This window comes from Pelophylax lessonae, assembly GCF_965119305.1.
Source record: "Pelophylax lessonae genome assembly, chromosome: 2".
NCBI lineage: Eukaryota > Metazoa > Chordata > Amphibia > Anura > Ranidae > Pelophylax > Pelophylax lessonae.
The window spans coordinates 304,244,222-304,256,295 of record NC_138769.1 but is presented as its reverse complement, the minus strand read 5'-3'; positions in this window follow the sequence as shown (position 1 = coordinate 304,256,295).

The window sequence follows — 12,074 nt, the reverse complement described above, 5'->3', positions numbered from 1 at the left end:
ATTGTGCTGCTCTCCATGCATGAAGGTACCTACATTCTTGTTTAATAAATACATCTATTTTTCAGTTTGGCTTCAGCAGTCAAAATGTTACTGAATCCCATGAGTTTTAGGGTTTCCCGTACAGCTTGTAGGCCCTTTACAAAACAAGTGGGTGACTGGAAACAAAGAGAAGACAAATGTATTAAATGCCTTCTTCAGCTCTGTTTATACAGAGGACCATGGATGGGGGAGCTCATATCCAAATTGAGAATGATACTGACACAGCCCCAAATGATCCACAATGGCTTAAAATTGATATGGTCCAGAAATACTTAGACAGAACAAAGGTGCAAAAAAAAACACCTGGACCAGATGGCATACACCCACAGGTCCTAAAAGAATCAAGCTCTGCCATTTAAAAAGACATTGTTTCTAATTTTTTATGGGCTCTTTAATGACTGGCATAGTAACACTGGATTGGAGTAAGGCCAAGTTGGTACTTATAATTAAAAAGGGGTCAAAGTCTTTACCAAGTAACTTTAGACATGTCAGTTTAACTTAGTTGGGAAGATATTGAAAAGTTTAATAAAAGGCCACATAGATGAGTTTTTTTGCTAGAAAAAAAAAACATTTTAAGCAAAAGTCAGCATGGATTAATGAACAGAAGTTGTCAAACAAATCAGATTTCTTTTTATGAGGAGGTAAGCAAAACCTTAGGCAAAGGAGTGGCTTTGGACAGTATACTTGGATTTTGCAAAAGTGTTTGACACAGTTCCCCACACACGGCTAATGTATAAGGTAAAGTCTATAGGTATAGAAAAATCAGTTTGTGAATGGATAGAAAACTGGCTAAAAGACCGTATTTAGACAGTAGTGGTTAATGATTCATACTCTGAGTGGTCTAAGGTAGATAGTGGTGTGCCCCAAGGTTGTGTCGGGAACCCTTGCTTTTTAACATACTAGGATATAAATGATATAGGGTCTGGGATTAAAAGTACCATTTCAGTCTTTGAAGACGACACCAAGCTATGCAGTGGAATAACTTCCTTACAGTATGTCTCCAACTTACAAGCCCACCTCAATACACTGTTTAATTGGGCGACTATGTGGCAAATGAATAATGTTTATAAATGTAAAGTTATGCACTTGGGAACAAAAATATGCATGATTCATACATGCTAGGGGGGGGGGGGGGAGTACAACTGAGGGAATCAATGGTGGAGAAGGATTTGGGTGTTCCGGTAGATCATAAGCTTAATAATAGCATGGAATGCCAAGCAGAAGTTTCCAAAGCAAGTAAAATATTTTCTTGTATTGGGAGAGGGAGAGAGATCATTTTGCCCCTGTGCAAATCATTAGACCTCATCTGGAATATGCAGTTGAGTTTTGGGCACCAGTTCACAAAAAGAACATCGGGGAACTGGAGAAAGTACAAAGAAGTGCAACCAAACTGATAAGAGGCATGGAGGAACCCAGCTATGAGAAAAGATTGGCTGAACTGAATTTATTTTCTCTTGAGAAGAGGAGATTAAGGATGATGTGGTCAACATGTATAAATACATAAGTGGTCCAATTTAGTGAACTCCGTGTAGAGTTATTCACCTTAAGTCATCAGAGGACAAGGGACACTCTTTACGCCTGGAGGAAAAGAGATGTAATCCCCAAATACAGAAAGGCTTCTTCACAGTAAGTGCTATGAAAATGTGGAAAAAAATCCCTCAAAACTGGCCAGCTCAGTAGATTGTTTTAAAAAAGGTCAGGATTGTTTCCTAAATGCACACAATATAACTGGATACTAATTTTTATAGGTAAAGTTGATCAAGGAAATATCTGATTACCTCTTAGGTGGGGATCAAGAAAGGATTTTTTTTCCTCCAGCTGGAGAAAATTGGATCGTGCCTTGTTGGAGTTTTTTTTGCCTCCCTCTGGGTCAACTGTGGGTATAGGATAGTGTATATAAAAGGTTTTCTATTTGTGCGTGTGCCTTTTTCTTTTTCTCTGTTGGTTGAACCGGAAGGACTGGTGTCTTTTTTCAACCGGATTAAACATGTAACTATGTCTCCAGCGCCACACATCATGTACATCAAAGACATCAGCCCACCTAGATAAGGCAGATTCTGTGTTCGGATCAGCAGCAAAAAAGTCTATCCACTTGGGGGCAAGGGGGCATGTTAAAATCTCCAGCAAAAGAGAGTATGATCCATAAGATAGAGGGCGACCAGTTGGACTATTTTATTAAGCACCAAAACTCTGGCAGGAGGGGGTACGTATAGAACAACAATAACCATTTCCACATTATCAATCATAGCATTTAGTACTACATATCTACCCTCTTGGTCCAAATGGGGGGAGGGGTCTGTATTGGTAGACAGAGCATTTATTACCAGTGCAGACCCTTGGGGGATGCCACTAAAGCCACTAGGGATGCCCACCCATGGCCACCAGGGATGCCCCCACATGCCATCAGGGATGGCAGTCAATGCTCAGGGAGCCTGTCAGTGCCCCCCTCATCAGTGCTGGCCATCATTGCATTCTATCAGTGCCACCCACCAGTGCCTATTATTGCTGCTTATCAGTGATCCCCAGTGCCACCTATCAGTGCCCCCTATCAGTGCCCCTATCATTGCCCCCTATCAGTGCCCATCAATGCTGAATATCAGTGCCACCCCATCAGTGCCTGCCAGTGAAGCCTCATTAGTGCTCGTCAGTGCAGGAAAATACTTATTTATGTTATAAAATTTAGTAAATAAACAAAAAAAAAAAAACGTTTTTTCTTCAAACTTTTCGGTCTTTTTTTATTTGAGAAAACCTTGCGGTGATCAAATACCACCAAAAGAAAGCTCTATTTGTGGGAAAAAAGAACATTTTGGTTTAGGTACAGTGTTGCATGACCGCGCAATTGTCATTCAAAATGCAACAGCGCTAAAAGCTGAAAATTGGCCTGGGCAGGAAGGGGGTGAGAGTGCCCTGTATTGAAGTGATTAAAACACCCTTTTGCAGTTATACCAGAAACTAAACAAAACAAAAAGAAAATGTCTGGTATTCAGCTTGATCCCGAAAACAAAGAAAAACTGTTGAGGTTCAACCACTGGTCACAGTTCGCCCGTTCTAGGTGACTGTTTCATGTCTCCAATGGGAGACTCTGTATAGTCAGGTCTGGTATCAGTGCCTATTCACCACCAACACTGAAGTGCTTCATGGAAGTAGTGATTGGTGGAACCAAGTGTATCAGTATAGGATGCAGAATAGTCTGAACCACCATATGCGGAAAATATCAGTCGCTAAGGATTTGAACATCAATCTGTGGAAAAGGATGAAATAATGAAAGCTCAAAAAGGGTGCTTTTTGCCCAGTAAACAAAAATGTGGGCCTCAATGAGTTTCAGGGTTCACTATCCAACCACTCAGAGGCCTCGTGTGATGTCAAAAATGTTTACTGACCCTTTATGTTGAATGCGAAGCCTGCTGGGATATAAGGTCTTGGAGGAGCTCTAGGGGGCCTAGCACCCATGTAGACATGGTGAGCTCTATCCACCACATATGTAGGCGGGAGGTCTTCCAGGGAGAGAAGCTGCTCAAAAAAATTGCTCAGCAAAGAGGACAGGCCTGGTCCCCTCAGCCCCCTCTGGTAGCCCCACCACCCACACATTATGCCATCTCTGTCTGTCTTCTGCATCATCAGCCACGTCCTGGAGCGTTCTTACCAGGCCTTGGAGTCTGGAGAGCTTTGAGCAATACGAGTGGGTGTTATCTTCAATCTCTGATATTCTGTCCTCGGCTGATGTAAGGCGGCCTCTGATCTTATCTAGAACGTGTCTTAGAAGGGTACACTCCAAGGCAAGGTGGTCAATCCAGACCCTCAGCGCAGCCTTGCATGCATCAATTGCTTCCAAGATGGGCTTAGTAAAGGGTCAGCTTCTCACTCCTGGGAGGATGATGGAAGTGTCCCAGGGTGTTGCATCTGCTACCTGCTCCATCCTCATGTCTGACTGACTGCGGCGCGGTGAGAACAACACTAGCGCCAAGAAGGCAGAGGCCGATTGTAGAGCAAAAGAATGGGGATATAAGGCACTGAGAGTAGATAACAGCAGGAGGTTTACGAAGCTCCAGGAACACACGTCTTGCCAGGATCATATCCCCGTGTGACATTTCTTAAATAGATAGGGGCGGGGCCACCCTGTGAAGCACCCCCCCCCCACAATGTCATCAATTGCTTCATGCTGGGTCACCAACGTCACATTTTTTTTATCCTTTTTTCACGTCCGGGGTGGCAGCGGGCAGGCATCGTGATTGACAATGAATCTTCATTGGGGACATTTTTTATTTTTTTTTTTTAAAAAGGACTTGTACTGTCTATTTACTTTTACATTTTTTTTTGTGAATAGGTAGGGGTACTATGCCATTCACATGGGGGGGCAGTAATCTGGGGGCCCCCTTGTTAAAGGAGGCTTCCTTTATTAATTCTTATTAAGCATGTCACCCCCAAACCCCCCACCCACCCATCCACTGTTAACTCGCTACAAATGAAACGCTTTGTGGTCACTAGATGTGAACGGGATCTTATACATCAACTATCTTATTCTCTTACTTTGTTTTGCAACAGATTTGTTACTTCAGGTAGATCTCAAAAGTTTGTGTTACTGTGAATACAGAATTACGTACAACCCCAATTAATTCCAAAAGAAAAATGTGTTGTTTAAAATCTACATAAAAAAGAGAATGCAATTACAGTAAAACCTTGGACTGCGAGCATAATTCGTTCCGGAAACATGCTTGTAATCCAAAGCACTCTTATATCAAAGCGAATTTCCCCATAAGAAATAATGGAAACTCCGATGATTCGTTCCACAACCATTTATTCATAAATCCTTCAATTTATAGTCCATATAAAAAGATTATAGCATTGCGATAGGTTGTGTAACCATACAATGTCCATCCACAAATAGCTGCTTCCACAAGGGGATTGGAAGCAAAATCCAGCAGGAGCTACAGGGTAGCAATATGGTTCCCATTTAATGAAGGTACAACATTTAGCAACTCACATGGTTGATGAATGAAACAGGCACATCTAAGTATGCAGGCATCCAGGGTAAAGTTGTCCACATAGACTATCTTCTGCACCGCCGGCTGCCAGTCTGTAATCCTGACCGGGAAGACCAGCCTGCAGTAAAGCGATCTGAAAGCAAGGGGCAGCATGGAAAGGATGACGTAGATGTCGGTGTGGAGGATGGTCTATGTGGACAGCTTTACCACTGATGCCGGCATCCTTAGATGTGCCTGTTCCAATCATCAACCATGTGAATTGCTAAATGTGGTACCTTCATTAAATTTAACCATATTGCTACACTTAGAGGCGCCCCTCTTCTCTTTTATACTCAGCTGTGACTTGAGGCTACTTGTATATCAAGACATCGCTTGTATATCAAGTCAAAATTTATTTGAAAATTTTGCTTGTCTTGCAAAGCGCTCTTAAACCAAGTTACTCTCAAACCAAGGTTTTACTGTACTTGCAAATCTCATAAACCCATATTGTATTCACAATAGAAAATAGAAAACATATCAAATGTTTAAACTGAGAAAATATACACATTTTAAAAAATAGGGTAGTTTTGAATTTAAAAGCAGCAACACATCTCAAAAAAGTTTGGACAGGGCAACAAAAAGCTGTCAGGAGAAGAGGAGATGCTTCACAATGGTAAATATGACCATGTCCCAACTTTTGTAGATTTGGGGTTGTTCTTTGTCAGCTTTTTGTTGCCCTATCTCAACTTTTTTGAGATTTGTTGCTGCCATCAATTTCAAAATTTTCTATTGAGAATAAAATATGGGTTTATGAGATTTGCAAATTATTGCATTCTGTTTTAAGTAGATTTTACACAGCGCCCCAACTATTTTGGAATTGGGGTTGTAGAATGAGTCAACCTAGGTTCAATTTGCAAACAATTTTCCAGATCTTGCTTGAAGTTCAAAATTATAAACTTTGCCATGAACCCTACTTAAAGCGGACCTTCACTCTCTCAATCAACTTTGACAATATTTAATCCTTATGCTGCTAGTATTCGTAAATAGATAGGAAAGTATGTCATATTTACTGGTTTTAAACTTTTTTTTTTTTTTAACATTTCTTCAGTTACTTCCTGGTTTTCATGCCTAGGCAAATTATAGAATACATCTCATGAGTCTTGAATTTTCTCAGCCAAGCCTTTGCTTAGCCTCGTTTCTGCATGCCTGAGCTAAGGGCAAATGGATTCCAGATAGTATATGCTGCATGCATGATCTGCCCTTACTCAAGATGGCCATGGCCAGGGGGGTGTTTTTCAAAGTGAATTTCCAACAAGATAAAGCATTGAGACATGGATGGATAGATGAGTTTGCTTTGAATATTAAAATTAAACACAATTTTTGGTTTCTGTTGCTCTCCCTAAAAATTTCAAACACTGGCAATATGGTTTCTTTTAGCTCACCCTTTTTTAGAAAGGGAGTTAGGTTATCTATTCCTTTAAATGTTTTGCTTTTATGACTCAGCTAATTAGGAGTAAAAGGTATGCACTGCATTCTAGGGCATTTTTTTTTTTTTCGATCAGCCTGCAGGCAGATTGAAAAAATGAATGGATTCTCCTATCCACAGAATCTTTGCCACTGTTCGCCATATTGTATTCTGACAGCAGGACTCAGCTGCTGCAACCACTGATTTAAATTAGTTACCCAACAGTGCAGATTGACAAAAGATGACTGTTAGTTTTCTGTCAGTTGAGAGGGAATGGCGATAAATGGACAAAAGTCATTAAGTCCCTGCTGAACCAGCTGACTTTCGATCCATCTATGGGGCAGCTTTAGTTAACCACTTACCGACCATTTAACGAGGATTTACTGCGGCAGAAATAATGACAGAGGCTATGCGATCCTGCAATGTAGGATCGTATGTCTCTGTGATTACTTCACTAGCCACGCCCCTAACAGTTAGAATTACGCCCCTAGGGACACACTTAGCCCCTTTCCTGCCAGTGTCATTTTTACAGTAACAGTGCATATTTATAGCACTGATTACTGTAGTAATGTCACTGGTACTCCCAAAAGTGTCAAAAATGTCAGTCAGGGGTCCAATCTGTCCGCCGCAATGTCGCAGTCCCGCAAAACAAAAAAAAAACAAAAAAAACGCAGATCGCCACCACTACTAGTTAAAAAAAAAAAGAAACAATAAAAATGACATAAATCTTTCCCGTAGTTAGTAAACGCAAATTGCGCAAACCAATCAAAATACGCTTATTGCGATTTTTTTACCAAAAATATGTAGCAGAAAACAAATTGGCCTAAAATGTTAAAAAAAAATAGGATTTTTACATTTTATTTTTGAGAATTTCATATAAAAAAAAATGTGAAAATATTATTTTTTCAAAATTGTCGCTCTTGTTTATAGCGCAAAAAATAAAAATCGCACAGGTGATCAAATACCACCAAAAGAAAGCTCTGTTTGTGGGAAAAAAAGGACATCAATTTAATTTGGGTACAGCATCGCACGACCGCGCAATTGTCAGGTAAAATCATGCAGTGCCGAATCGCAAAATAGGCCCTGGTCTTTGAGCAGCCAAATCCTCCAGGGCTAAAGTGGTTAATCCTTATTTCTACTGGCGAACCTCACAGTTTTTGTACGAAAATTCTCAATTTGCAAGCTTTTTGAACACTGGGTTGAAGCAGCGAACTCAAGAAAAGGTGGGGAGTGTACAAAACAATCACGATGAAATCATTTGATCCACTCACTGTATTGTTCCCTTCGGAAGAAATGTAAAATGATTGCATGCTGCAATCTCATTTATATAAAGATACATTATTATCTGCCTATGGTTACATATATTCTTTTGGTTAAGAGCAGGAGAAACTCTATAAATCTTTATTATTGAGACAACATTACATTTAAAGATATGTGAAACTTTTTACAATGTTTCCATTAGCAGCAATTCACAAAATCTATTGTAATTGATTTTTGCAACAGCGGAGTTCCGTTAGCAATCCATCTAAGTTCTCCAGCAGCCACAATGCAAATGGACCTAATGACAAATCCATTATATCTGGGATCCCCATAGAAATGCATTTTTAACACACAATAAAAATATTGACATGCACAGGCAAGTACGCTACCTCTAGTTATTGCTGCTGTTTGAAAGTAGACAAACCAGTTCTCTCATAGTACTTAATATATTTATAAAGGTTTTCATACACATGTCAGAACGTACTATTCTGTATAATAAATTGTAAACCTTTACAAATAACACAACAGTCCCTGTTTGCCTGATCGATCCACTAGGTTTTACCTGCTGATTTGCCAGCTCCTTGTGGCAATTACTCCATTAGCCTTAAAATGCACATGGATCTTCCAGCTTGAGGAACAACAAACTAAAACCAATAGATTGGGAGTGACCATCACTGGGGCAGGTTAATTGAATGGTTAACCCCTTTTCAAATATACATCATGGTAGCCACCACATATCCTTTTTTTTTTTTTTTTTTTTTTTTTAGTTTTTTTTTAGTTTTTATTGAGTTTCAAGTTAACACTTGCATATAAGTAGATCACTAGTTCAATCTCAGGTTGCGGTATACAACACAAGGACATGTGGGTAGACAAATCACATTACAGTTATCCACCACATATTCTAACGGAAACATGCACCATTTTCAGCATCAGCTGTTGCAATTTTGAACTTTTTAAAAAAAATGTTTGTATCACTTGCTGCCACACCCAGACAGGAATAACACTACTATAGTTTTTTTTTTTACATAGGCAAAGTTCTTAGTTGGTTAACAAATGCCTAGAACAGAGATTCAGCTCAACAATTTCTAAACATCAGTTTTTTTTAAAAGAAAAGATAAAATGGTGCAAGAAATATTTAAAAAAAAAAGTTAAATAAAAAACAGACATATAAAATGTTTTAAAAGTAAAAAAAATACTTCACTGGATTTTGTCTCGTCTTTGGTTCACTGCAAAGTTCCCATCACTTGCGAAGAAATGAGTACACATGAGAAGAAATTTGGCCGGGAAATTTCGTCCGACGACCGATCTGCCGATTTTCGGCTTGTAAGGATGGAGCTTCCAACAACCGAGTCCGACTTTTCGCCGAAAAAATCCTGGTGTGCAGGCTATATAATTTTTGTCGACCGTCAACACACCTCCGATTTTCGTCTCGTTAGTACAGATTTTGACGGGGAAAAATCTTGTAATCAAGACTGGGCATGCTCAGAGAAGAAAGAACACATAGAAAGCAATTCAACACATGACATCACTTCTGAAGTCGAATTCTGTCATACGGGAAAATTCGTGTGCAGTCTAGAGCACATTCCAACCAACCGACACGCACTCTGGACAAAAGACGGACGACCGGTCGGCGGAAATTTGTTGCGTGTGTACGAGGCTTTAGTTCAATCTGATGCAGACAACAAACCTGACTATATTACAACATATACCTTGTTTATACCCAGCTGTCCTGTGTAGACCTTAAGGAGAACTTCTCTATTTTCTCCCCCCCCCCCCCCTTTTTCAGTATGGTTACAAGTCAACGGACTGCACCTTAGCTATCGCTTTGGTACATGGGTTAACAGGTCAGGGTACTGGTCAAGTGACTTGCCCTTGTTTTATTTAGGAAATTAGGTGTGATACCTCATTTATTTCGTATATTACAACATGCGGAAGTCTAAAAAGACAGAACTATGTCATATTTGGTCATTAGGAAATCACAAAATGTGTTGTTTTTTGAATAGTAAAGCCTTGTCATAAGTAAATGCACATGTACCCAGGATAACTGGCAATAAGTGTATGTCCACTGGGCATAAAAAAATACTTCACACACCCCTCTGACCTCTTAATTGGAAGGCATTTGCTCTGCAACACTTTTCTAGGGGACTTTGGCAGCTGGAGCTCTCGTTTTATGTTGTAAGCTGGACCAATGTACAGTAACTGCAATATATCTTACCTAGAGTCTAGCTTCAAGTATTTTTCTCCAAACCCCTTTCAATTACTACTGCTTAAATCTGCTTTGCATTTTTTTCTGTAAATATTACTTGCACCAGTTTTATTTTCAGTAAAATTATATTTAAAAACCTCTGAATGATCTTACTAGGAATAAAATAAACTTCACCTCTCTGAAGAAGCTACCATCGTGTAAACTCTGTTACATTCCTGCCTAGGCATGGCAGGGAGTGGTACAGATGTTTTTTTAAAGGTTAGAGTTGTGGATACTATAAAAGATGCGTTTTTTTTTTCATGAAAAAAACATGGCGATGGCTATAATGTGCGTGTTAAGGATCAACTGTTCAGGAAACTATGGTCCAGTGCGGATCACCCTCAGTCTTTTGGTACTTAGATTCTTGTCCTGTGAGCTGGAAAATCTTAACAAGCAGTGAGGCTGAGTGTAATCATCACATTTGGTGGCAACTTACACACACACACACCGTTACCCTGTGCAGATATTTTGTTAGTCAGTCCATGGTTTGGCCAAAGCACTAAATTTCCTATAGTAGCCGGCTGTCTCCAATGATGATATAACCTGCTATTTGGTTTAAGGGTTAGGCCAGGATGGTCTAGACCAGGCAATGTCCAACCTGCAGCCCAAACCGCAGGCAATGCGGCCCACTGCCCCCCGACAAATTTTTTTTGCTGGGGAGGAAGGAAGTCGAGTTGGGGGCATGGCCACAGTGGCTTCCAACTAACTGTAGGCAGAGGCTGCCTTGGAGGGGAGGGGAGGGGAGGCGAGTGCCGCCGGATTACAGACAGAGAGGGGATCTCCGGATTACCTGACGGCCGCTGTCATACGAAGCCCCTCCTCCTGGACTAGCTCCTATGATAGACATCACATTGGTGACGTCTATCATAGGAGCCGGTCCAGGAGGCAGGACTTTGTATGACAGCAGTCGCCGGGTCAGTGGGAGTTCCCCGCTCTGTGTAATCCAGCGGCTCTCCTCTCTCTTTATTGCAGACTGCATTGAATGGGCATGCACTGGCGAGGCTGCATTGGATGGGCTTGCACTGGCGAGGCTGCATTGGATGGGCTTGCACTAGTGAGGCTACATTGGATGGGCACTGGTCAAGCTGCATTGGATGGGCACGTTCTGGTGAGGCTGCATTGGATGGGCATGCACTAGGCTGCAAGTGCCGTGCAATCTCCCGGCACTTCCTGTATAGTTCCGGCTCTGTCACAGGCAAAGTGATATGAAATGCACTCCGCCTGTGACAGGAGCCATATAGGAAGCAGTGGCTCTGCTCTCTACTGCAGCCGCTGCTTCCTCCAGCAGTACCCGCATGACCAGCAGTACCCGCCAGCAGTAACCACACCAGCAGTACACACCAGCAGTCTGCAAAATAAGTAGAAAAAGGTATGTGCATTAGCGTGTGTAAATTGTTGCAATATGTTTTTTTAATAACTAATTGTGTTTTGTCATTAAATGTCATGTCCTTGTTCATACATCATGTATGAATAAGGACATGGCCTTTTCTGGCTGCCTAAGTCACATGTGCTAGGGGTGCAACTGTTAATATCCTAGCATGTGCAGTGTTTCTGACTCCTACCACATGACCACTTCAAATGACTAAAGCGGCCATGGTGGTTAGAGTGTTCCTTTAATACCTCTCAGAAGTAAACCTCTGTTTACTGATTCCATTTAATTTGATCATCCTCTAGTTGTGTTAAATTAGTGCTGGGGGATGGGGCACGGCGGCGTGGGAAGACCACGGCAGCGTTTTAGTACTTATATTTCTTAACTATAGTATATATTTTATATGTGGCCCAAGAAAATTTCTCTATACTCAATGTGGCCCAGAGAAGCCAAAAGGTTGGACACCCATGGTCTAGACCTTTTATCATCTCAGAGTGCCTCTTTCTTCCTGGTATCCCCAAATACTGGACTTCTAGTATACCTCTCTGACGCTTACTGGGTCAAACAGTCAGATAAAACAGATGACCTTGTGTTTAGGGCTGTGACAGATGAAAGTGAGTTATTTTTCCCAGGTTGGGCTGAACACTGCAAGGTAATCCAAAAAAGGGACTGTGAATATGAATTCTCCCAGTCCTTGCAGCAGGTGACCTTCTGAAAGGTGGCTGGAGCAATGTT